This window comes from Corvus cornix, chromosome 1 (genome assembly GCF_000738735.6).
Source record: "Corvus cornix cornix isolate S_Up_H32 chromosome 1, ASM73873v5, whole genome shotgun sequence".
Taxonomy (NCBI): Eukaryota; Metazoa; Chordata; class Aves; order Passeriformes; family Corvidae; genus Corvus; species Corvus cornix.
The window spans coordinates 39,318,010-39,342,008 of NC_046332.1; positions in this window are offsets into that span (position 1 = coordinate 39,318,010).

The following is a 23,999-nucleotide window of genomic DNA, read 5'->3' on the forward strand; positions in this document are numbered from 1 at the left end:
CTCTTTAATGGCATTCTTACTTTTGAGAAAGTAGACTCAAGTCATTCTTCAGTAGACACATGGTTGTTGTATGATGTGACAATGCTACGTAACTGCTAATACAGTGTGAGAAGAAATTTTAAGATATATATCACTTCTGAGAGAGAGGATGAAATACTGCTATTATCGTATCAGGAAAATAAAGGTATTGGTAAATGACTCAGAAACAGTGCAGGCTTTAAAAAAAAAGCAGACCTAGAAGTCTTTTCAGATCCTTCACTTAGTTCTTATCCATAAAAAAATCAAACACTTCAGTAAAACTCAGCAGCAAATTAAATATTTTTCTAGGGGAGAGAAGGTGAAGTAATGAAGCTATTTAATTAAATGTTGATGTAACTAAAAATGGACATGTTTGTCCAACCATGGACATGTTCTATTTAAACATGGACATGTTCTATTTAATGTCAAACATCTGATAGCAAAATCATGAAAAGTAGAAGCACGTTTCAAACCGTTCTTTCCACTTACTTTCTGTGAGCACCAGTCTTTAAATTCTGGGAATACAAACTGTGGCTGAATTATGGTATGAAGTGAAATGAATTTTGTAAGATCAGCTGCATCTCAGAATATTATGTGTGACTCAAACTTTTGTGGTTTAATTCAGCAAAACTGACAGGCCTCGTTCACAAAGTCCTAAGCACTAAGCTCCCTTCATTAAAGATTATTTATTAGACATCAGGGTCAGACAAAATTATAAAAATACAACTAGTCCCTTGACCTTTGTTAGCTCAAACACATTCACCTTTCTATAAAATGATGGTGCCTGCTGTGTGACTTAGAAATATCAGCGAATCATTTTGCCATGTCGAATAACTGAAGGCTCCTATTCTCTGTGTCAGTGGACACCGAGTGCTTACTGCTGATACAGAAAGTTAACAATTACATGGGACTTTCAGTGCCCCTTATACTGTGACCCACAGAACTACATTCCTTTGTCTTTAGACATGAGATTTCCTTGCCTTTGTTGTTTTATCCATTTATCTCTTGAGTCGAGACACCTTTTAAACACAAAATAAAAAGGGAGAGTAACTAAAGTGAACTCTAGTTGATATCGGTCAACCAGATTTATATTCTGAAATGTAACAGTAGGTGGATTTTCAGGTGTGCTCCAGAAGCAGTGCTTTCTGCACACATGAACCACTGAAAATGTCCCCAGACCTACGTTAATTAAGAAAGCTACATGACAATTAACAGAGTACATTAAATGAGACTAGAACTGTGGTGTGTCCCTATGCCTCACAAACATGCTATGGCAGATGAGCTCATGATGCAGCTGCGGCAGCTTGTGCTGGCAGACACGCTTTTATAGACTGCCAATGCGTTCCCTTACTTAAAGTGCAGATAGAACAAAGACTTTCAATATAAAGGAAAAACAGACTTTTTAGAAAAAAACTCCTGATCTCTTTAAGAGAAGGAAACTCAGGAGAAACAGTTTATTTCAGAGACACCAGGAGGATTGTATCTCTAGAGCTCATTTCTAGAAGCTGTTGACAAGCTCAGGGGAGCAATTACTTCTAACAGGTATGTCAGTGTTTGTGAGACAAGAAGCCTTCTGCATAGAAGAAAGCATAGGTGTAGTAATCAGAGGCTGCAGTGAAGTCTTTTGATAAAGTTTGTTCTTTTCATGGTTCGTGTTCAAGACTCCCTTGTTCGGACGTGCATTTAAATAATTGTAGGCAGTCAGACACACACTATTTACAAGTGAAACACAGACTAACAAGAAGTACTGCACAGTCACTTCATCTCTTGACACTATAGTGCTACCTTTATAAAGGTATATTTGACCACAGAAACCAGAAATTTTGTTTTAGTAAGATTAACCTTGAGAAAGTAAATGAAAAGATGCCCATCTGTCTCAATAGTGTTAGGTTCTGAGTGGTGTAGATTCAGTAAAACCAGAAAAACAAAAAAGCACATAAAAACTTATGTCAAATATTATTTAAAAAAATGGTTTTGAAGAGGGGAAGATGCTTGAGATTATTAGTCTGGTTTATTTGCTTCAAAAATTAGTCAGGGCCTGTACTCTTCCCATGGGGCATGCCGACACTATAGATTTTCACTTGTGTATCTCCCTCACAGAATAAATTGTGCTCTGAATTACGTCTATGTATCAGCTGTCCTTTTTTACTTTATTGGTGCTCAGTTAAAATGATAATTTAATTCAATTTCTATGTGAGGGAATGATATGTCCAGTCCAACTCATATGTTCAAAAAACTCCCATGTTCAAATGAAAAATTTCTGTCCTGTGAGGTTTTTGTGGTTAGGCTGGGAAAGCCAGGGCTGATCTGACCTACTGTTGGTGGCAGCTGTGGCAGGTTGACCTTCACAGGCCGCCAGACCCTCTCTCAGTTGTTCTCTCACCACACCTTCTCAACAGCACAAAGGAGAGAAAATAAGTTAGGCAAATTCATGATTTGTGATAAATGTGATTTAATAAAAGAAAGAACTGTGTGTGAAAACCAAATATGAGAAGGAATTTATCCACTAATTCCCATTGGCAAGCAGATGTGCAGAGACTTCCTGGAGAGCAGGGCCTCAGTATGTGTAAAGACAATTTTGGAAGACAAATGTCATAACATTATGTCATATGATCTGCAATGTCTTCTTGACCAATTTGGATCAGTTTCCCCTCCTAGTCTCGCACCCACTTCCAGCCAGCTGGCCTTTGGGTGTGGAGAGGCAGCCTTGATGCTGTGCAAGCAGCAAAACTTGAAGTTTTATCAATATTGTTTTAGGAAATGGGCAACTGTGAGGACAAATAACTCCACACCAGCCAGACTCAGTGCAGGAATTGACAGCTGGACTAAATGACCTCCAGAGGCCAATATTTCTATAATTCTAGCATTCCTTTCTTATATATCCCAAACTCTTGTGCTGTATGCAATCAAACTGGTTCTAGTGATTGACTTTTACCCTTTTATTACTGCATGAAGGTCATAAAATTGCTAAATATCCTCCTCATGACACCAAAAACTTTTTATTCGTTGTTTCATTTACAGACTTGTGCGACTGCAAAGACTATAAGCTGAAATAATGAACATAAACTACACCATAATAATTGTGAGTCACCTTCAAATATCAAAACCCGCTTGACAGTATCCAGGTCAGCAGACAATTTTAACCAAAAGATAATCATACATTGACTGCTATCTTGCTTTGTAACCTGACAATACTTTGGCCTAAATTTCTTTCTCTATTTCTTCAACATGCCTTGGGGGACACTATCTCAGTTTTATCTTTGCAGAGGAAATGAGAAAACTGTCTTTATTTGTCTTATGGCTCATGGAATTAAAAAAAAAAAGAAAAGAATAAGAAAAAACCTGCTCATCCCCTGACTTGCAAGAAAATCATTCCTTTTAGTTTAAGACAAATAGGCTTTTAGGAAGTGCAGCACCATAATGCTCATGAAGGAAAAAATAAATCTGAAAGACTTCTGAAGCTTTTTAAGTCATTACTGACACATTGTCATCACCTTTTCATTTTCTATTCAAGTTACTCCTTAGCTGGTGAAAAGCTAGAAATTGCATGACCCATTTACTGCTGGAAAACCCAGTTAGTGTTTTCTTTCTTCAGATTCATTTCACTGAAGCTGTCTGAATTCTTCTAGAGAATGAATGTCACTGCAGTTAGATTTGCATCTAGGAAACCTAGGAGATAAAAGGTCATTTATGACAGAAATCCAAGCACATGTTTACTGATGGCAAAATAACATTTAAAGGTATTAGGTAAAACCATCATATAAAATTTTGAAAAATTAAGTGTTTCAGTAACTTCCTTAAAAGATCTTTCCAAAATTAGATGTGGTGTTCTTTGCAACTCAATAATTGTCTGTTTTCACCTTTCTTTCTGTTTTCTTAAATAATTCCAAGGACAGTGGCCCAGCAGAAGCTTTCTATTGATACGTCCCTGCAGGGGAACAGACTCCTCAACTCCTTTCAAGAGTGCAAGAGCCTCCTGAGATATCGTGTTGCTGTATGTATTCATGATGTAGGAAGCCAAGGATGAAGACATGTTCTCAACTTATTTTCAGCTGTAATCTGATCTGCGAGGCAGAGATGGCCTGCTTCCTTATTTCAATTCTAAACTTCATTGAGAGAAAATATAAGGCTTTACCTGTTCTTCTACAGCACTGGAGAATGAGTGTCAATGTGGGGAAGATACAAAAAAGAAATAGTTATTTCTTTTCCCTGCAAAGAAGAGAAGGTCAAGGACCCTTTGAGCAGGCCTTGATAGCAGAAATTCAATTTCACGTTATCATTTTCTTTGGTTTCTTAAATAAACTCATGAGATGATATTTTTTTTAGCAAATAAGTAATATCAATTTTAGCCAAATTTAACAGTTACAGAGCTCACAAAAGCATTACTTAAATGGAATTTGGGTAAAGGAGAGTGTGTTAACAAATGGAGAAAAGGAACTTATTCAGTATTAAACATCAATTTCATACTTAAGGTGTGATTTTACAGGTAATGGTTTGGCAGACTTAGTTACTCATGCATATATTTGTTTATCTTTGAGACATTCTTTCCTTTTCCATCTATTTTTTTTCCACATGTGGGTGGTTGTTTTATTTTTTTAAGTAGTCATTAGTACAAAACTTTCTTTTCCTAATCAGGGAAAAAATCTTGACTTTAGACTACAAAAGGTACTAAATAGAAAGGAAACAGTATTTAGTGAACTATGAAAACTTCTCCCAGAAAAAAGAAAGGCTGGAATTCAGTTCTGGGCAACAAAATTTGTCTGCAACAGAAGTGTCTACAACTATTCTTACTCCCTCTTTGAAGACCTAGTCATGATAATCAGTCACAATCAGTCAATAATAAGTCTTGCTAGTTATTGAAATAATTGAATGTTTCTCTTCCATGAAGCTTAACATCACCTTGTGTTGTGGAAAAGTTGGTGAGCAGGCTTTTAACATGTAGCTTTTTCCTGATCTCTCCTGTACACATTATGCCACTCTTCTATTCCTTATTAACATCATACCTGAACAAAGCATGGTTCTTGAACATTTGGTACATATCAACCCAAATTTTCAGAAGTGCCATTATGAAGAGCACTGACAGGTGTTTTTTACCTGATTTCTCGAGTCAGATTTCTGGAATTGGTTCAGCCTTTTTTTTTTTTTTTTTTTTTTTATCTGAGAGTAAAATGGTCTCAGTGTAACATGATACATGGTGACTAGATAATTCAATGATTGACACTACAAGTCAAAATGATCTCTACAGTAAATTTAAACATATTATATACCCATCAGAAAGAAAAATGCCCAGTTCCATTTGTAAGTATTTAATTCCTTCAGGAATCACTTCAAATAATCAAGTGCTAAGATAGTTATTGCCTGCCAGGTTTTTAATATCCTTTCCTTAATTCTACTGCAGAGAGCCAAACAGCTTATTCAGAGTAGTTTTGTATCTAGAGGCTTTTATAAAATATTAAGTCAGTCTTCATCTCCCATAGGTTACATGAAGTTCTTCATCATCCCAACTATTTGAAGCAGTAACTCCATTTAGACTCCTACTTAAATACGGCTTCTAACAGAGACTTCCCACAGACTGCAAGAATTTAGGAGTATACCACCTGTGCCTTCATCTTCCTCATCCTCTTCAAATTTACATGCTTTCTGTTGCAAACTGGGCTGGAAAATAGGCATATACATTACTAAAACTCAATATTTTATTGTTTTCTCTCCATTTCTCTCACGTCTCTTAAGGCTTGTTCACACAATGAAAGGTTACTGAGGTGTCTAAGATATTACTGAAAAAGCTAGCAGTCTCCCTGGTCCTGTGCTCCTGTTTTTGGGATCTCAGAACGACACTGCAACTGAACTAAGTAATGTTGTGTTTCCTGCAGGCTGCCTGGGGGAACTCTGCTGCTTCCTGTCTGGTTGAGCTACACATGACATCAATATGGGTTTGTGCTGTGGCAGCTTATGCCCTGCACCACCTGTGGTAGACCTCGATGTATAAACCACCCTGCTTCCTGCAAAGTTTTTATACTTTTATGCTCCCCAGATGAAAGCAAAGGATCTCCAAACCTCAGACCAAGTGGATCCCCAAGTGGATGGCCTTCTTGTTGCCCACACACACCCCATAATTAATAACTTGAGAGATAATGCCCTTAGGTACCCACGCTCTCAGTTCTCTAGGCACTAAACATTGCCTTTCTTTTTGACAGGCAGAAAAGAAGAGAAGTCAGGCTCTGTGCTGGTTTCAAGTGGGGTAGAGTTAATTTTTTTACAGTGGTTAATATGGGGCTGTGTTTTGGATTCATGCTGAACACGGGGTTGATAATATCGAGATTTTTTTTTTTATTGCTGAGCAGGGCTTGCACACAGCCAAGGCCTTTTCTGCTTTTCAGGCTACCACTCTGGCAAGGAAGTTAGAAGTGCATGGGAGGTTGGGAGGAGATATAGCCAGGACAGGTGACCCCAACTGAGCAAAGAGATATTCCAGATCATATGGCATCATGCTCAGCATACAAAGATGGGGGAAGAAAGGAAAGGGGAGGGCATGTTTAGAGTGATGGCATTTGTCTTCCCAAGTAACTGTTACACGTGATGGGACCCTGCTGTCCTGGAGATGGCTGAACACCTGCCTGCCCGTGGGAAGATGTGAATGAATTCCTTGTTTTGCTTTGCTTGTGTGCGTGGCTTTTGCTTTCTGTATTGACCTGTCTTCATCTCAATGCACTAGTTTTCTGGCTTTTACCCTTCTGATTCTCTCCCCAATCCCACTGGTGGTGGAGTGAGTGAGCAACTCACTTGGGGCTTGGTTGCTGGCTGCAGTTAAACCACAATGGACTCAAGGACCTGAGGGAAATGTTTGGTTTTGGGAATAATACAATAAGTCCACATTAAAAGTTTTCCCTAAATGTAGAATTTGATCTCAGTAAAACTGGTGGAGAAGGATTTCAGTTTTCATTTAGGATTAAAAACTAAGGTTTTTTTTTAAAAAATATATAGTTTTATATGTATATAAAACTACATATTTAAGTATATATGTATTTGTATTTATACCTATATTTAGGAAACAGAGACACTATTTCCCATATTTCTCCTGTTCTGATTTATTTTTAGTCTCATTGTTCTGGTTCATTTTGTCAGTGAATTTATTCTAAAATTGTGTCTCAAATTCTTTCTCCTTGCTTTTGCAGATATTATTCCTAATTACTGGATACTTCCAGGTTGTTTACATCCTTCCCCAGATAGGTCTGAATGTTTCATTCTCTCTCACAATGCTTAAACATATTGTCTTAGCCAATTTTTTTTCTCTTTCTCTTCCCCACTCCCCCTACCGTCTTTCTTTACTGTCAATTTTAATCTGTATTTTGAGCCCAGGAAAGATTTCCCTGGAGTAGCAGCAAATATGGTATTATGAATATTCATAGATTGCTATGATCTTGGAGTTTTAAAATAGAACAGACTATTGTCATAGCAATGCTTATTCTTCCTATCATAAAATATTCAGCCATGCCTATAGTTGATCTTCAATATCTAGGGCACTGGACCTTTCTTTTTTTCTTTTTTTCTTTTTTTTTTGCAACACTTTTTCAAGTCTAACTTATTAATTACTACACATCATATCAAGACATTGTAATTTAGCACTTTAATAGCCTTTTTCCTCTTTGAGGTAGATCATATTCTAGGGGGAAAAAATACTGAGGTGATTTGCTCTACTTGTGGATGAAATTTGGAATGGCCATTCACTGCATAATCCACACGGGCTTTTTTTGCCCAAAAATTTCTACCATCTTTATTAAGAGCCATTTTTTTGCTGAACCTTTCTGTCTTTTGAAACTTTCATTTCTAAAGTCTAGTCTGGAGAAAATGTTCCATCTTGATCCATAAATTCAATTTTCTATTCCTAGAAAGGGAAAGCAGCTTTCATATTTCAAATAATGTATTAAGCTATAGGGGTCACATGTTGCCCCTTAAATAACCCTGAAAGCCAATTCCTCCTTTTTCTTCCTTCTTCCTCACCCGTCAACTGTTATAACTTACTCAGTATTAGTACTGGAACACCTTTTGTTAATAAAAAATAATGTTTCTCTCCCAAAGAGATGACAGGAAGACAGATAGTAAACGAATAAGCATATACCAGGTGAGCAAAATAACACTGAAATATTGTGTTTAATGTCACACAGAGCAGTACAGCACAAACAGTGTCTAGCTGCTTTTACTGTTTGGCCTTCCTACAAGTTTTGGAAACTTTTATCTAGAATCCTTTCACAGTGCTCTTTGGTTTTTAAAGGACTTTCTCCCATACCTAAATATGAGTTCAGTTACCTACTCACATGCCATGTATTATTTATTTATTTTCTCTTCTTTAGATCTAGAACTCTTAGCAATATTACACTTACTATACTGGACAACAAAATTCAGTTGAAGGAGAAACTCTGTGCTATATCACTTTGTTAGATGCAGCATTTATTTAGTTAACAGTTTCTCTAAAAAGTTTGGAATTGTATAACAGTGACTTTTTTGCTGAAAATGTTTTTACCTGTATCTGTGACCAGTTTTGCTTCTGGGACTTTGATTTGTCCATAAGTCATGCAGAGTGTAGTAACTTGCAGTTCAGATATGACAAGTAAAGACATTCCGAGCACCTAACTTAGCAAATAGAAATATCTTTTCAATTTAAGTTGGATTAGGGGGAGAAGGACTGTCCTAGAAAACAAAGTAATGAGCCCAGGGTAGAAAGGGTTATTGAAGTCATTGGGATGAATAGTATCTGCAAGAGAAAAGGAAGCATAAACACAGAGATCCGTGGTGCTGATAAATAAGCAACAGGTAGATTGGTATTTTATAACAGAAAATAATTCAGATATGCAAAGATGAAACTTTTTCTGCTGCAATGTGGTCACATTAATCAAGATGGGCATACAGAATTCTTCTAGGAAAGCCAGAGACAAATGACAATGAAAGTTATATTTCTGAATTGATAAATAGTAATTTGGACTGAAAATTTATAGCTACAGTTAGCAGATTTGCTTGTTAGTGTTTTCAATCCCTGGTTTCCACTTGGACATTAGGCCATGGACAGTAACTCTTTAGATGTAGCCACGCAGACAAGGTGTTTTCCAACTAACAGTCCATTTTTCAAATCTATGTCTCTCCAATTTAGGGGCAAGAATGTTGTGGGGGACCATATCAAAAGCCAACCAGAAGTCTAGATGTATGACATACGTGCCTGTCTCTATCTCTCTTGACTTCCATATGTTTCAACATCTCTTCCAGGATGATCTGTTCCATTTCACAGAGGTGAAGCTGATTGGTCAGTACTTCCCGGGGTTCATCCTATTTTCCTTTATGAAAATGGACAGGATGATTCAATTTTTCCAATCACTGGGGACTTCACCTGACTACCATGATTTTTGAGGTGTGATGGAGAGTGGTTTGGCAATTTCATCAGTCAATTCCTTCAGGTCCATGGGATATATCATCTCAGGTTCCATACATATATTCAGGTTTCTTATGTAGTCTCTAACTTGATCTCCCTTTACACTTGATTGTCACTTAGGATGGAAAGGACTTCACTCCCTGTTCCCTGACTTAAGATTCAGGGGCTTAAGAGGTGTGAGAAGAGTGATTACCATTAAAAACTGAAGCAAAAGTGCTGCTGAGCACATCAGCCTTTTTCATGTCTGTTGTCACTGCTTCTCCTGGTGATATAAGGTAGTTAGGAAATACATTTCACTCTAAAAGAATAAAACTTCAGATGTCATGGAAAGTTACAAACATAGACTTTTCTTATTCATTGAATGTATCTGCTTTTGAAGTTTTTTTCCAGCATTTGTATATAGTTAGGAGGAAAGGGTTAAAACCTTGAGATTTGGTGGGGAGGAGGGAATAATTTCGCTCAAAGTGACCTTGCAGCTGGGAATGCTAAAAAGGTCAGTGTGAGAAAACTCCATTTATTATGCCTAGTGTTGCTCATCCTCTGCCTGTTTTGAGAAGTAGAATTCCTGTGAAGAGATAACACACTCCCACAGACATGTGGAAGCCTTTTGTTACAGTGAAGCAGGTGAACCCCTGCCCTTGCTGTTAGCTAGGATGAACTGTGACAAACGGAGCTTGTGTGCCTGTGTGTTGTTAGTGAGATAATGAAATAAATCTACTCTTTACATTTTGGCTGTGGTTTGATGGTTGCCCTTAGTTGCCTGTATGTGTTGACTCACAACACATATGTGCACAAAAAATGTTTTATTTTATTTTACGGACATTTTATTTGATAACAATTTAGTGTTTTGCTCAAAAAAGCTCACTTATTTAAGGTGATAGATTAACTTTTTTTTACCTTACTTTGTCTTATATGTATGTATCATAGAATCACAGACTCACAGAATCATGGAATCATGGAATGACAGAATAGTTTGGGTTGGATGGGACCATCAAGAAAATCTAGTTCCAAACCTTGCGTGCTATGGGGAGGGACACCTTCCACTACATTCTCTCAGCCTGTCTTCATTGGAGAGGAGCTCCAGCCCTCTGATCGTCTTTGTGGTCGTCCTCTGGACATATTCTAACAGGTTAACATCCTTCTTGTTTTGGGGACCCAAGAGCTGGATGCAGCACTCCAGTCGGGGTCTCACAAGAGCTGAGTAGAGGTGGAGAATCACCTCTCTCAACCTGCCGGCCACGCTGCTTTTGTTGCAGCCAGGATACAGCTGGCTTTCTGGGTTACAAACACACATTGCTGAGTCATGTTGAGTTTCTTGTCAACCAACACTCCCAAACCTTACTCCTCAGGGGTACTTTCAATTCTCTACCCAGACTGTATTTGTGCTTGGGATTGCCCTGACCCACTGCAGGACCTTGAATTTGGCCTTGTCAAACATCATGAGGTTCACACAGACCCGTGTCTCCAGCCTGTCAAGGTCCCTCTGGATGGCATCTGTTCCCTCCAGCCTGTTGACTGCACCACAGCTTGGTGTCATCAGGAAACTTGTTGACGGTGCACTCAATCCCACTGTCCATGTCACTGACAAAGATGCTGAACAGCATTGGTCCCTGTGCTAATCCCTGAGGAACTACGCTCATCACTGATCCTTGGACATTGAATCATTGACCTTTGAGTGCCGTCATCCAGTCAATTCCTTATCCACTGAGTGGTCCATCTTACAAATCCATGTCTCTGTAGTTTAGATATACAAGGATGTCTTGCAGCACAGCGTCAGATACTTTGCACAAGGGTCAGATGCTTTGTACAGATCTAGGTAGGTTATGTCATTTGCTCTTCTCTTATCCACCAATAACGTAATCCCTTTGTAGAAGGCCATCAAATTTGTCAAGCGTGATTTGCCCTTAATGAAGTCATGTTAGCTGTCACCAACCACCTCCTTATTTTCCATGTGCCTCAGCATAGTTTCCAGGAGGACCTGCTTCATGATCTTGCCTGGCACAGAGATGAGGCTGACTGGTCTGTTCCAGCCCTTGAACCTCTGCAACCCCACACGCACAATTGCCGCAGGAACCTTTGAGACATTTAAGATGCCACCCAACCAAGTAGGAAGGAGTAGCTGTTCCTCTCTCAGCTATTCTTATGGGGAATGTAAAAAGAAAGTTTGTGAGTACTTCTAATTTGCTTGTAAAAACTCAGTTTAAACACCTTCACCGGTAACCAGAGACCTGGATGTTTTCACATAGAAATGCCTAAGAAGAAAACAGACACTTAAAAAACTGAACAATGAGAGTAGTAACTGCTGGTGATGGGGTAAATCATAAGAGACGGAGAGGTTTTTTCTAAAGCTCTGGCAGCCATTTCTGGAGAACTGACTGATCGCAATCCAGGTAACATCACAGTGGGTGCAATAGACTGTATTGTTGTCCTACATTCATTTCTATCAACTTGCAGAAAAGGCTTTCATGTAAACAGATGTTAAGAAACATAAAACTAGATAAATCTGAGTGCCATGACCTTAACAGGTATAAGCTGTCTTTGCTAATACTAATGCTCATAAATCAACCCAAAAAGCTGCTGCAAGATCATTTCTCTAAACAACATTTAGGTGAAGAAGATCCTTTGAAAATAAAACTTAAATTTACACCAAAAAGGTTCTTGAAGCAGCAATCACAGCTGGAAGCTTTCTCAAGCAGAAATACAAAAGGCTGTGGTTTAGCTCCTAGGTTTTGATTTTTTGTTGTTTGGGCTTTGGGATTTTTTATTTTTTATTCCATTCGTAGAGAGAATTATTCAATATTGTAATTTTCTGTTCTCATGGTTGTGTACATTTTGACATACCTTAGGCATAAAGAAAACCTCTGCAGTGTAGTGAAGAGTAGCATCCTTGAATTTCTATCAGAAAGAAAAATTATCAATACTTTAGATTACAGTCTTTGTTTTGCTAAAATGGAATTTTAATTAGGTAGGGATGAAAGCATGTAATTTGCTATGAGGAATTCTTATCCATAAAAAAGATTTTTTTAGCTGTAATATTCACTTCCATACAAGCTGTTTAGGAGCTCTTCTTATGACTCCAAAACATCAGCTTCACATATACGGAACATCAAAATTCTTGCTTGCTTCAGGTGGATTTTTCTGTTATCACTGCTCCCAGAGTGGCCTGTTAAGCTGGATAAATATGCTATCTCTTTTCCAGAACATAATAGAGTTGTTAAAGGCGATACATAAAAATTACTATCTACAAATCATCCATTTTTGCAAAGCACATGAAGAAGAAAAGACATCAACAGCATTTGCAAGTAATTAAAGCAGTTTGTGATTTTTTTTTTTTTCACTAAAATTTACTATGTTTTCTGCTTGGTGACTATGTGTCTGCAATGGCAATGTACTGCTTACACATCTATAACACTATTTGCTGTAATTCTGTTGTTCCTTATTCTTCCACAGCCAGTTAGTCAGTGTTGTCAGAAAGTGTTTAACATATATTCTAATAAAGTCCATCCCTTTTTATGAAAATGCCAAATTTATTAATTCTGTATACATACAGTTATTTCAATCTTCTCTTTCTTCCATTACCTGATCTAATAGCTGATATTCACTGAAACAAATTCACCTTGGAATGAGTGTAAATATTTCATAAGCTTGATTTAATTGCTGTCATTTCCAATAGCTTCTCTACTCAGGGTGTTGCAGTGGGGATACCAGGGGACATTCTTTTTATAGGAATCCTACTGGATTTTTTACTGTCAATAAAAATTTTTTTAGACATCATTAAGTTATGTTTTTAGGGTGAATGAACCTCTAGGGTTTTTCTCCTGATGGCTGTTAATTTCAAATCGGCAATATTTATTTCTCTTTCAAATCTTAGATTCATTTCAGGCTTAATAAAACAAACAATTGTAAAGGAATATGTAAACCTTTAATAGCTTTTATTTGTGTGTCCATCACCATTGTCTAGATGATCTGCTATAGATAATTTTATTTTCCGGGCATTTTTCAAACATGTAGAACTCAGAAAAAAATAATATTTGAAGGGATTCCACAACCTAATATTAAAAATCATACCACAGTATAATTTGATTACTTCTTTCTGTTTATTATTTAGTTTAATTGTATTATGAACTCTTTACCAATATGAAGTTTAAAAATGCATTTACTTACTGTATATCACTCTTGTGACATACAATCTTGTAAGATTTTTCAGTCAGAAAATAGCAAATGCTATTAAAACTTGCAATTAAGTCTAAGATTCTATACCTCCTTTGGAAATTATTAAACAAAATATTACTTCTAATCTTTCCTTGTTTTCCCTGTGCATGTGTATCTATGTTTATGTGTTCAGATAATACATCAAGCCATAAATATATGTACCCCATAAACTTGACCAGCCACATGAAATGACAGCATGCTTGTTCACATCTGCAACAGTACGGAGAACTTACATGATTGGTCAAAAATTAAATATATGAACCAGCACTTTTAAAAGAGCACTTAACTTACTGTAGCTTAGAAACAGGAAGGATGATCACAAGGGAAAGGAAAGGTAAAGGTAAGGAGTATATTTAAAGATCCCAGTTGTTATTCCTCTGAAACAGTTCTCTTGCTATTTTTTGGCTATACAGGCAGAAGATTTACAGTCTGGAAAAATCGCGTTACTTTCTGTAAAGTCAGGTAGGTGTTATCTTCTGGAAAATTTCACGCTTGCATTTTCTGACGATTCACAATAATTTTAAGTTATTTCAGTGACCTTAAAGTGTCACGGAAATAACTTAAAACACAAATTAGTAAAAATTGTTCTATTTTTTCCTCATTATTTGACAAGTGCAACAAATTATTCACCGATATAGCATAAACAGATATGTGTCTTTGTACTCATATAACTAGTCTGATATTACACATGTACAGACTAATCTTCAAGTTGGTACTAAAGTAAAAATATTCAAAAAATTATCATGATTTTAATTCCAATATTTTAATTTTTTCAGATTTGATCTAAGGATATTCAAACAGAAGTGCATACCCAAACCCATCCAAATCACATTAGTCACAATGCTGTCTACTTTGATTAAATATCTCATTCTAGCACGTCTTATTTGTAATCCATTTTCAGTATTGTAGAGATAGCTCTAAACAACATCATGTGTCCTATGAAAAAGCACCGCATTGTAACAAACATCAGTGGATGTGTTCATCAGGAAAATCAAAAGAATGCCTGATGGATAATGTAAGAATCACGTGATCTGAATGACTGATGTTCCCTGTGGTGTTATATCCATGTTTTGTTGTGTTTGGCCCTTTCCTGTAAAGCCAGATCAAATGTCTTTTTTTATTAACATGGTTCTAAAAAATACTGGGCCAAAACCTCTTAACAAGACAACTTGTAGCTCTCTTTGCTGTAGCAAGTTGTGTGGCCCAGCAAATTTGTGTTTGTAGAGACAAACATTGTCACTGAGGATGTGATCTTTACACTATGTGTCTTTCGTAAGAGTTCAGTTTGGACTGGCTTTAGCTGTGCTTTGCTGAGTTGAACTGAGCATCCCTTAGCAGTTGAAGTGCATCAAATACTCTCCTGAAGTGAACCTTTCAATTTTGTCAGAAAGAATCTGAAGATTTCATGAAATGGAATTGTCTTGTGGACTCATTTCTCAAGGTTCATTTTAACATCTAGCAGAAGCTGTGAATTTCAAAAGCAGTTCACATGCACATATATAATTTCTCCGTTTCCCCCCATTTGAGCTCTGAGAAAATACTTAAAACATTTTTGAAAAGTATAACAATTCTCACAGGCATATATGGGTTGCCATGTAAAAATATGACCCAACATTTTTTCAAACATATAGACAAATTCTCTGTGCCAAACATTCAACAAATAATTTTTGTGTTCATGAAAAAAAAAGGCTTTTTTTATAAGCTTTGCTTCAAGTCACATCTGGAATAGCAATAAATGATATAGGACCAAAGAAATAGTAGAAAGACATTTTATGTTATGGTGGCAAGTATAAATAAATAAAAATTTCCTACTAAAATTTAAAAATAATTGACTTGACCAAAGTGTGCAAAATGGTACTGAAATAAAAGTCAAACAAAAGAAAACAAACAAACAACAAAAACCTAACCCAAAAACTTGTCAAACCAAAAAAGGAGATTTAATTACTTACAATACAATAATTGTGATGTTTTCAAAAGCAATTTTAAAACCCTTTTCATGACTCATATCTACAGTGAGATCCAAGACTTTCTCCTCTTCCTTCCCCTCCATTCCACTCCTTGTCTCCTTCACTTCCCTTTTCCTCCCTTTTTTCACTATACACATATTGTGTAGCTGTTCATCAATACAGTATTTGAGAACCTTCTGAGACCTTTTGAAAACTCATTGCTTACTTTATAATTATTTTAGGCATACAGATATAGACAGAAATTTTTAAAAAGAATGGTTCAAAATAATTAACATTGGGAGGAGCTATGCTTACTATATAAGTTGTACTAAAATTATTTGCTACAAACACTTCCAATACTGATAATTGAAATAACAAACATTATTATTGAAATAATCAACATTTTAAGGAAGGAAGAATTTGAGACACAGACTATACCTTGTAACGCAATGTGCTGTGTAAATCATACACCAGTTCAGGTAATTACTCCCACATTATTAAAAATAAACTGTAGTTTATCTCAAACTTTACCCTGACATAAGTTATTCCAAATGATATGCGGGCTAAGCACTGTATTAAAAATGTGTGAGTGTAATATGTTTCAGCTAAACAATTAACTGATATTTGGAGTTTGCTAATTATTTCCAGTATAGAGAGAAATTGATAATGGGGTTCATGGTGTAACAAAAATTTTTAGTTTCCATGAGCAAGCTATTAATTCTCTCCCTGTTGTTTTAGGGTTTGCTTCTTTTATTTTTCCACAGACATGGTTGCAATTCAAACCATCCTTATACCTCTGTCTGCATGACATGAAAGTACCAATGCCCATCACAGACTTATAGATGGTTCACATAGTAAAATTCATGGATATCCAGAAGCATAAGTCACAGGAAAAAATGGATTTGAGGAGACATCAGAAGGACAGATTTTGTACACATGCCTTGAACACTTATTGCAATACTTCATTAAACTGTTAAAGGATAACTAATGTTATTAGGGAAATATGACATCATCTTCTGTGGTGGGTTAAAAAACACATTGGGTTTGGAACATAAGTTTCTACCGTCCTGACTAATTCATTCATATATAATGCCAATGTAATTTTCATATTATGTCTCCAAAAGAGAAGATATTAATCCTAGCCATCTAACTAGCTGCTTCTGACAATACTTCATCCCAACTCCGACTGTTATTGGGCCCAAAATAACAATTTATATGATTCCAGGCAGAAGGAAATGAAATATTTCACTTAAGAGAAATTTTGTGAAAACGTTGATTCAGGGCTGAAATATGGTGATACTCCTGCATTGGATTTTCATTGTCAAGCTTTGGCAGTGGGGTGCTACAAGGGTGGTTTCTGTGAGAAGCTGCCTGAAGTTTCCTTCATGTCCAGCAGAGCCAGCCTCTGGTGGCTGGCTGGTGGCTCCAAAGATGGATGTACCTCTGGACAAGGCTGGGCCAATCAGAAATGGTGGTAACGCCTCTGTGATAACATATTTTAGAAGTAGGAAAAAAAGAAGTTATTGTGCAGATGCAATTGCAGTCAGAGAAGAGCTGAGTGAGAATATGTGAGAGGAACAACTCTGCAGACACCAAGGTCAGTGGAGAAGGGGCAGGAGGTGTTTCAGGCTCTGGAGCTGAGATTTCTCTGCAGCCAATGGTCCAGACAATGGTGAGGCAGCTGTGCCCCTGCAGTCCATGGAGGACCATGGGGATACAGAGATCCACCTGCAACCCGTGGAAGAAACGCACACCAGAGCAGGTGGATGCCTAGAGGAGGCTGTGAACTCATGGGAGGTCCATGGAGAAAGAAGTCCATGCTGGATCAGCCTGTCCTTGAAGAACTGCATCCTGTGGAAGAGTGACCCATGCTGCAGCGGTCTGGGGAAGACCCTTGCCTGTGGGATGGACTCAGTTTGCAGAAATCTATTGCTCGTGAGATGGATTCACATAGAAGTTCATGGAGACCTCCCATGGGAGGGGCACCTCTCCCTGAGCAGCGGGAGAAACAATGAGTGATGAACAGACCATAACCCCCTCTGTCTCCCTGCACCTCTGGGGAAGAAGGCAGAGCTGGGAAGGAGGGAGAGGTAACAGGAAGGTCCTTTTAAGGTCTTATTTTGATTCTCATTATCCTGCTCTGATCTTGTTAGTAATACATTCAATTAATATTTATAATTCAAGCCTGTTTTGCCAATGACAATATTTGGTCAGGGATCTCTCTCTGTCCTTACCTCAACTCATGAACCGTGAGTTATGTTTGCTGTCCTTTGTCCAGCTGTGGAGGGGAGTGAGAGATTGGCTTTGACAGGTGCCTGGCATCCAGACAGTGTCAACCCACTACAATTCCACATTCCCAGAGGTTTTTAAGTTCAACAGCACATTGCACTGTGTTTCAGGAACAAGATACAAAATTTCTTCCAACCACCAGTTTAGCCAGAATTATTCTGTCTCTAAACTTCCCCATGGGAACAAATCCAAATCCTTATCTGTTTGTTCCTGCTTTCTGAAAACCAATGCATATACAGATATGACAAAAGTGATCAAATGCTAACCTTAGTTGCTGTGAAGGTCTGTGAAATTTTTTGTATAGTGAAACTCATCCTGTCGTGCCTCTTAAGTTTTGTGCATTAATGCCTGTTGTTCTATTTTCTCCATCACAAAAGTAATTTGATGCTGGTTTTCTGGCTTTGTTTGGTTGGTTTTTAATCTATATTTGTCATTAATGGGTCCAGTGTTTTACTCCAGAGCTTTATTATGGTTTTATCCAATCCCTTGCCCCAGAATAATCACAGAAGTATTTACATTACGGAAAAGATATTTTATAAATTTAAGGGAGGACACATAGCAGAAGCATAGTGAAGGGACAGAAGACTCAGACTGAAGTTCTTGGACATTGGGGTTTATTCTTTTTACGCTTCTCTGTTAAATGTATTGATTAAGGCCATTTTTGAGGAAGTATGAAATTGCCAAGAAGCTGACTTGTAATTTCATTAGCAATACAATCAATGGTAAGACAAAAAAGAGAACTATATTTATGGGCCAAAATCCATACAGACAATAATTTGCTTTAAAACTTATTATACCATTCAGAGTCAGTGTTCACTGTGATTCATATTTATGAGGGTATGAGGAGACAGGTTAAACAGATCCTGTATTAGATCAATTTATATAATTGGAAAAAAAAACCCAGGTAACTTCCTAGGTTCACATGCTTGTAGTCTGCTTTGAAATAGAAGCATTGACTTTTGAGCAGACATAAACATTTAGGATAGTTGCTCTAAGTGCAGTATGCTGCTTTGCTACAGAACAGTTGAGTAGAAGGGATGATAGGCAGTTGTAAGGCAGGGGGTTGTTGGGGTCTCCTCCCCCGCCGTGTAGCCCTGGGAGAGGGGCCCTGGTGGGGGAGGCACGGGGTTTCCCTGCCCCTGGTCAGCCTCGTTCCCCATTGGTTGGTTTGTGTTCCCCTGCGGGCAAGGACCCTCGGGTCCCGTGATTGAGCAGCTCCTCGGCAGAGCCCCGGCCATGCGGCTGGAGAAATAAACTTCTCTGAAACATCTAGCAAGAATCCGTCCATATATTTCCTTTCCACGGGACTCCTGGTTTGATATATGTGTATTACAGTAATCCCCGCTGTAGCAGGGGGTGACAGTAAAAGTCAAGTTTATATACAAGAGAGAAACAGGCATAAACTGGCTCTGCTTGTAGTGCTGCTGGGTTGGAGTAGGACAAGTATAACGTCGAGAAGTTCCTATATCCTGAGTCCATGAGTGAGAGTACTCAATAGATTTGTGCAGTTGGAAAGGAGCTTTGAAATTGTCCCTGAAGAAACTGGATTGTGAGATCTTGGTAAGAGGTTGTCTTGTGAAAAAATCACCCACTTAAGGCTAATTATTTGGTTTATGCTTTATCAGAGGTCAAGTTGATCTCACATCAGTGTATTGTAGTTGGTCAGCTTTACCTATGTAGGTGTCCTTGAAGGGACTCCATTTCATTCTGGGGGGGTGCCATTTGAAAAATAGTAGAGGAAACCTGAAAATGTATTTCAAGGCATGAATAGCATTTCTGTAATGATGTTAGCCTTTGTTTTAGGTTATGGGGATATGTGATTACTATCAGTAACATGTTTTGCTTTTTGTGTTAAGTTTCCATATATTTCTTTCAGAGGTCATTCAAAGATACAATCTGGAGAAGAATTTGGTGGTGCTGTTTTCTTTTACTCAGATGAGCTGGGTATATCAAGCAAATCTTTAATAGTCTGGCTGTATATCACAGACTTATGTGCTTTTCAGGTGTTTACTGACTTTTCTGATCTTTGAGATATGTAGCAGTTTGTAGTAGCAACTTGTAGTTTATCATCTCATGCTGCCTCTGGTGCCTGAATTAATAGCAAGGAAACTGCAGCTGGGGTTGATGCAGGAGCATGTCAGAACTGGATGATGGAGAGATGGTAAATATAGAATTTGTGATAAAAATTGATAAGTCAAAGTCGACACAGAGGTTACTCTTGTCATCTAGGTATGTTAGCTACACTAATAGTTATTTAGATTCAGTTCCTTTAAATAGCTAATGAAATTGTACATGTACTATGAACTACTTATTTGCACTATTTTGACAGTAGTAGCTGTACACTCTATTGAAAGAGTAATTTATTTAAGGTATTTTTTTTTTGCGGATAAGAACACAATAGATGTTGGATAGTGTCTCACTGTTTAAACTGGAATTCCAAGCACTTGTTCTTAGTTGTTGCTGTGTTACTCATGGGATGGACCAAATCAATAATCACACTAGTGTTTTTGCTGCTCAAAGAAATGGAACATTCTACCACTCATGTAATAAAATTGTACTTTGACTTTTCATAAATTTCCAGTTCTCCATTTGATACCGTTCTGGCATGGAAACGTTTCAAGCTATCAAGAATTGTGAACCCAATGTGGAAATTCTTTGCTCCTCTTTCACAGTAAATCCTTTCACCAAAACCAGTCATGAATTGTCTTCCCAAAGTTCAGGATGTGCTTTGGCATTCAGATCTGAGACCAATACAAAGGCTTAAAACATTGCTAGCAGCAGCAGGACTTTGATGAATAATCTCATGGAATAGAACAGAGTATTTGCGATAATAATAAATTCTTCTACTTAGAGCCAACAGTGCTCCCATTAAAGTGAACACCCATCTCTCAGAGTTTAGAAATCTCACAGTTGCAACCATATTGATGACAACTACATTTAAGGTCATTTCATTTCTCTCCTTAAATTAGTGAGTTCTTTATCTGCTTGTTCTGTGGCCTGTACTCTTCACACTTTTGGAGAAAATGTAATGAACTAGGGTAACCATGATACGATTATGAAAAATATTAGGAAAACAATACAAGTACTATATTTATTTATTTACATATATCTCAGTGAGACAGCAAAAGAGAATAATGTATTTGTAGAATGCCAACAGAGTTTAGATGACAAAGCAGTTGCATGGATATGTAATCATTATTCAGAGTCAAAAACACTATTAGTACTAATAGTTTTGTAACTGGCCATCAATAGAAAACTCTTTCACCTCCAGGTTGAAAGGGTCAAAATAATTCTATGTCCCAGGCTGCAATAAACTGGCTATTTTACATCAACTAATATCTGTCCTGCATTAGGGACCATTATACCACTGAAGGATTTGTCCTTTGAATAAAACATTAAATCAGTCTTTTCTGCTCTGTAGGCATTATGGATAACATGACATGACTAATAGGAGTGTAATAATGATTTGAAATCTCCAAAGACTACTGACTTGATGTTTATCAAATATACATGGTGGATAATGAAAGCAGTTTATAAAGACTTGAGGATCAAAAAGTCTTATACGCAAAAAGGAGGTGTGACTTCTTAGGGACCAAGATCCCAGTCTATTTCAAACACAGACCCAAACTATAGTGAAGAGATGGGCTAAACCAGGAAATTTCTAAAGCAACTAAGTGACTTTTTGTATTCACTGTGTTCTATTGACTTTCAAAGTTCTGTTTTTATGATTATTTAAATATTTCTACCTAGCAGAAGGAGGTGAAAAAAAATGATGAAAACACACAGATTATAGAAACCCAAAAAAGAGATTAAATGAGTCATTTTTCATGCCAATCTATCACATAAACAGAAGATGAACGATTTTCCTGTGTTCTCTTGTCATATGGAATCCTTTGTGTATTCATATACATTCCAAAGCTGTAGTTCATTAAGCTTTTTTTTTTTTTTCAAAATTAAATATTAAATTGCAAATGAAGTTACATGTATTGGCTATTATGATTCTATGAAATGCTGTGGAAACTTCTGTAGGGTTGTATATGGTTATAAAAATGGAGCCCACAAATAAAGTTGCCATTTACCAGTTTTTAATGGGGAACTCATTTCAATCCTAAATCCTAATTTTTAGACATGACAAAGTTTGTGACACAGCTTGAAGTCATCTACATCAGTGGATCAGGGGACTACGTCAGTTAAGTGGAACAACAGGTTTTTCAAATAGACTTCCTTGACTTAATCAATAAGGATACTGCCTTTCTGAACTAGCCAGACCAGGGCTTCTTGACCATCTAGTCCAGCCTCCCACTACAGTGAAGGCCATGTCCAGGTGACTTGAATATCTCCATGGTTGGAGGCTCCACCCCCTCTTTGAGTGACCTGTTCTAGTGCTCAGTTACCCTTACAGTGAAAAAGTGTTTCCTAGTGCTCAGATAGAACTTCCTGTGCTTCAGTTTGTGCCCATTGCCTCTGGACCTGTCATTGGGCACCATGGAAAAGAGCCTGTCTCCAACAATTTTTAACCCTTCTTTCAAGTGTTTATGTACACTGATAAGCAAGGGTCTGTTGTTGGCTCATGTTCAGCTTGGTGTCCACCAGGAACCTCAGGTGTTTTCTATCAGACTTCTTCCCACCTGGGTGGCAGTCAGCCTGTATTGGTGCCTGGGGTCGTTCCTCTTCTTGCATTTATCCTTGTTGAACTTCAGGTGGATTCTGTCAGCCCATTTCTCCAGCCTGTTGAAGTCCCTCTGATGTATCAATCACTCCTCCTCATGGTGCATCATCAGCAAAGTTGCTAAAGGTACAGTCTGCCCCAACATACAAGTCATTAATTAAAGTATTAAACAGGACTGGACCCAGTAGAGATTTCTGGAGCTATACCACCAGTTTCTGGCCTCTAACAAGACTTCTTGAAGTCTTTTACCATCTTCTGAGCCTGGTCATTCAGACAGTTTTCAATACGTGTGTTCAAACTATGCGTATATGAAAGAAATACTTTCTAGAAAGAAATACTTTCTAGAAACATTCCCCTCTTTCCTGAAGTCTTTAAATTGGATGATAAAAAAAGACTTCATAATTAGTAAGTCAGTATAGAAAAAATATATGATTGCTTGACAATCTTTGTGTATAGAATAATTAGAAAATGAAATGAGAAAATGTGGGAACAGAAATCTTCTACTGGTGTAGTATCCATATTTATCTAGTACAGTAAGCAGAGACTGATTGGAAGACATCTCTTATGCTTCCTCCATTCTGATAAATAAAAGCATCTATCATAGGAAAAAAAATGAACAGAACAATGAAAAAATAAAATTCTTTTAAATAGACAGTCTTCTTTTGCCAGGCTTGGGTGCGTCGCCTGAAAACTCATTCCCACTGAATTTATTTAGTCATGATTGGTTTCAGTACAAATCATTAGCAAGACAGATTTAGAAGCACTTATCCCAATACTAGTACTGGACAGCATATTCTAGGCTTTTAAAGACAATAGCATGAATCCAAGACCGTGGCTTTTCTAGGGTGAACAGTGAGGAACAGATGTCAGGAACAGTAAATGTTACATGACTGTGGAAAGGATCTGCCATTGGTTGAAAACAATAAAAATGTACAATGTAAGTCTCCCACAGAAATCTTGAATATCAGATGTAACCGTGAAACAGAAAAGCAAGAAATATATATATAAAATAATATAAAATTATATAAGATAAAATAAAATAATATAAAAACTATATATATAAACAATGTAGGAAAATAAACAAAGGATCAAAGCCCAGATCTTTGGGTTTTGTGGTTTAACCCTAGCTTGCAAATAAGTGCCATCCAGGCACTAGCTCACTCCTCGGGTGGGATGGGGGAGACAACTGGAAGGGTAAAAGCCATAAAACTTGTGGAGTTTCAGAGGTAAAGCAAAAGCTGTATGCACAAGCAAAGCAAAACCAGGAATTCATTCACAACTTCCCATGGATAGACAGGGGTTCAACCACCCCATGAAAGCAAGATTCCATCACACATAATGGTGGCTTGGGAAGGCAACCACCACCACTCTGAACGTCCCCTCCTTTCTCCGCCCTCCCCCAGCTTCATATGCTGACCAGGATGCGATATGGTATGGAATATCCCTT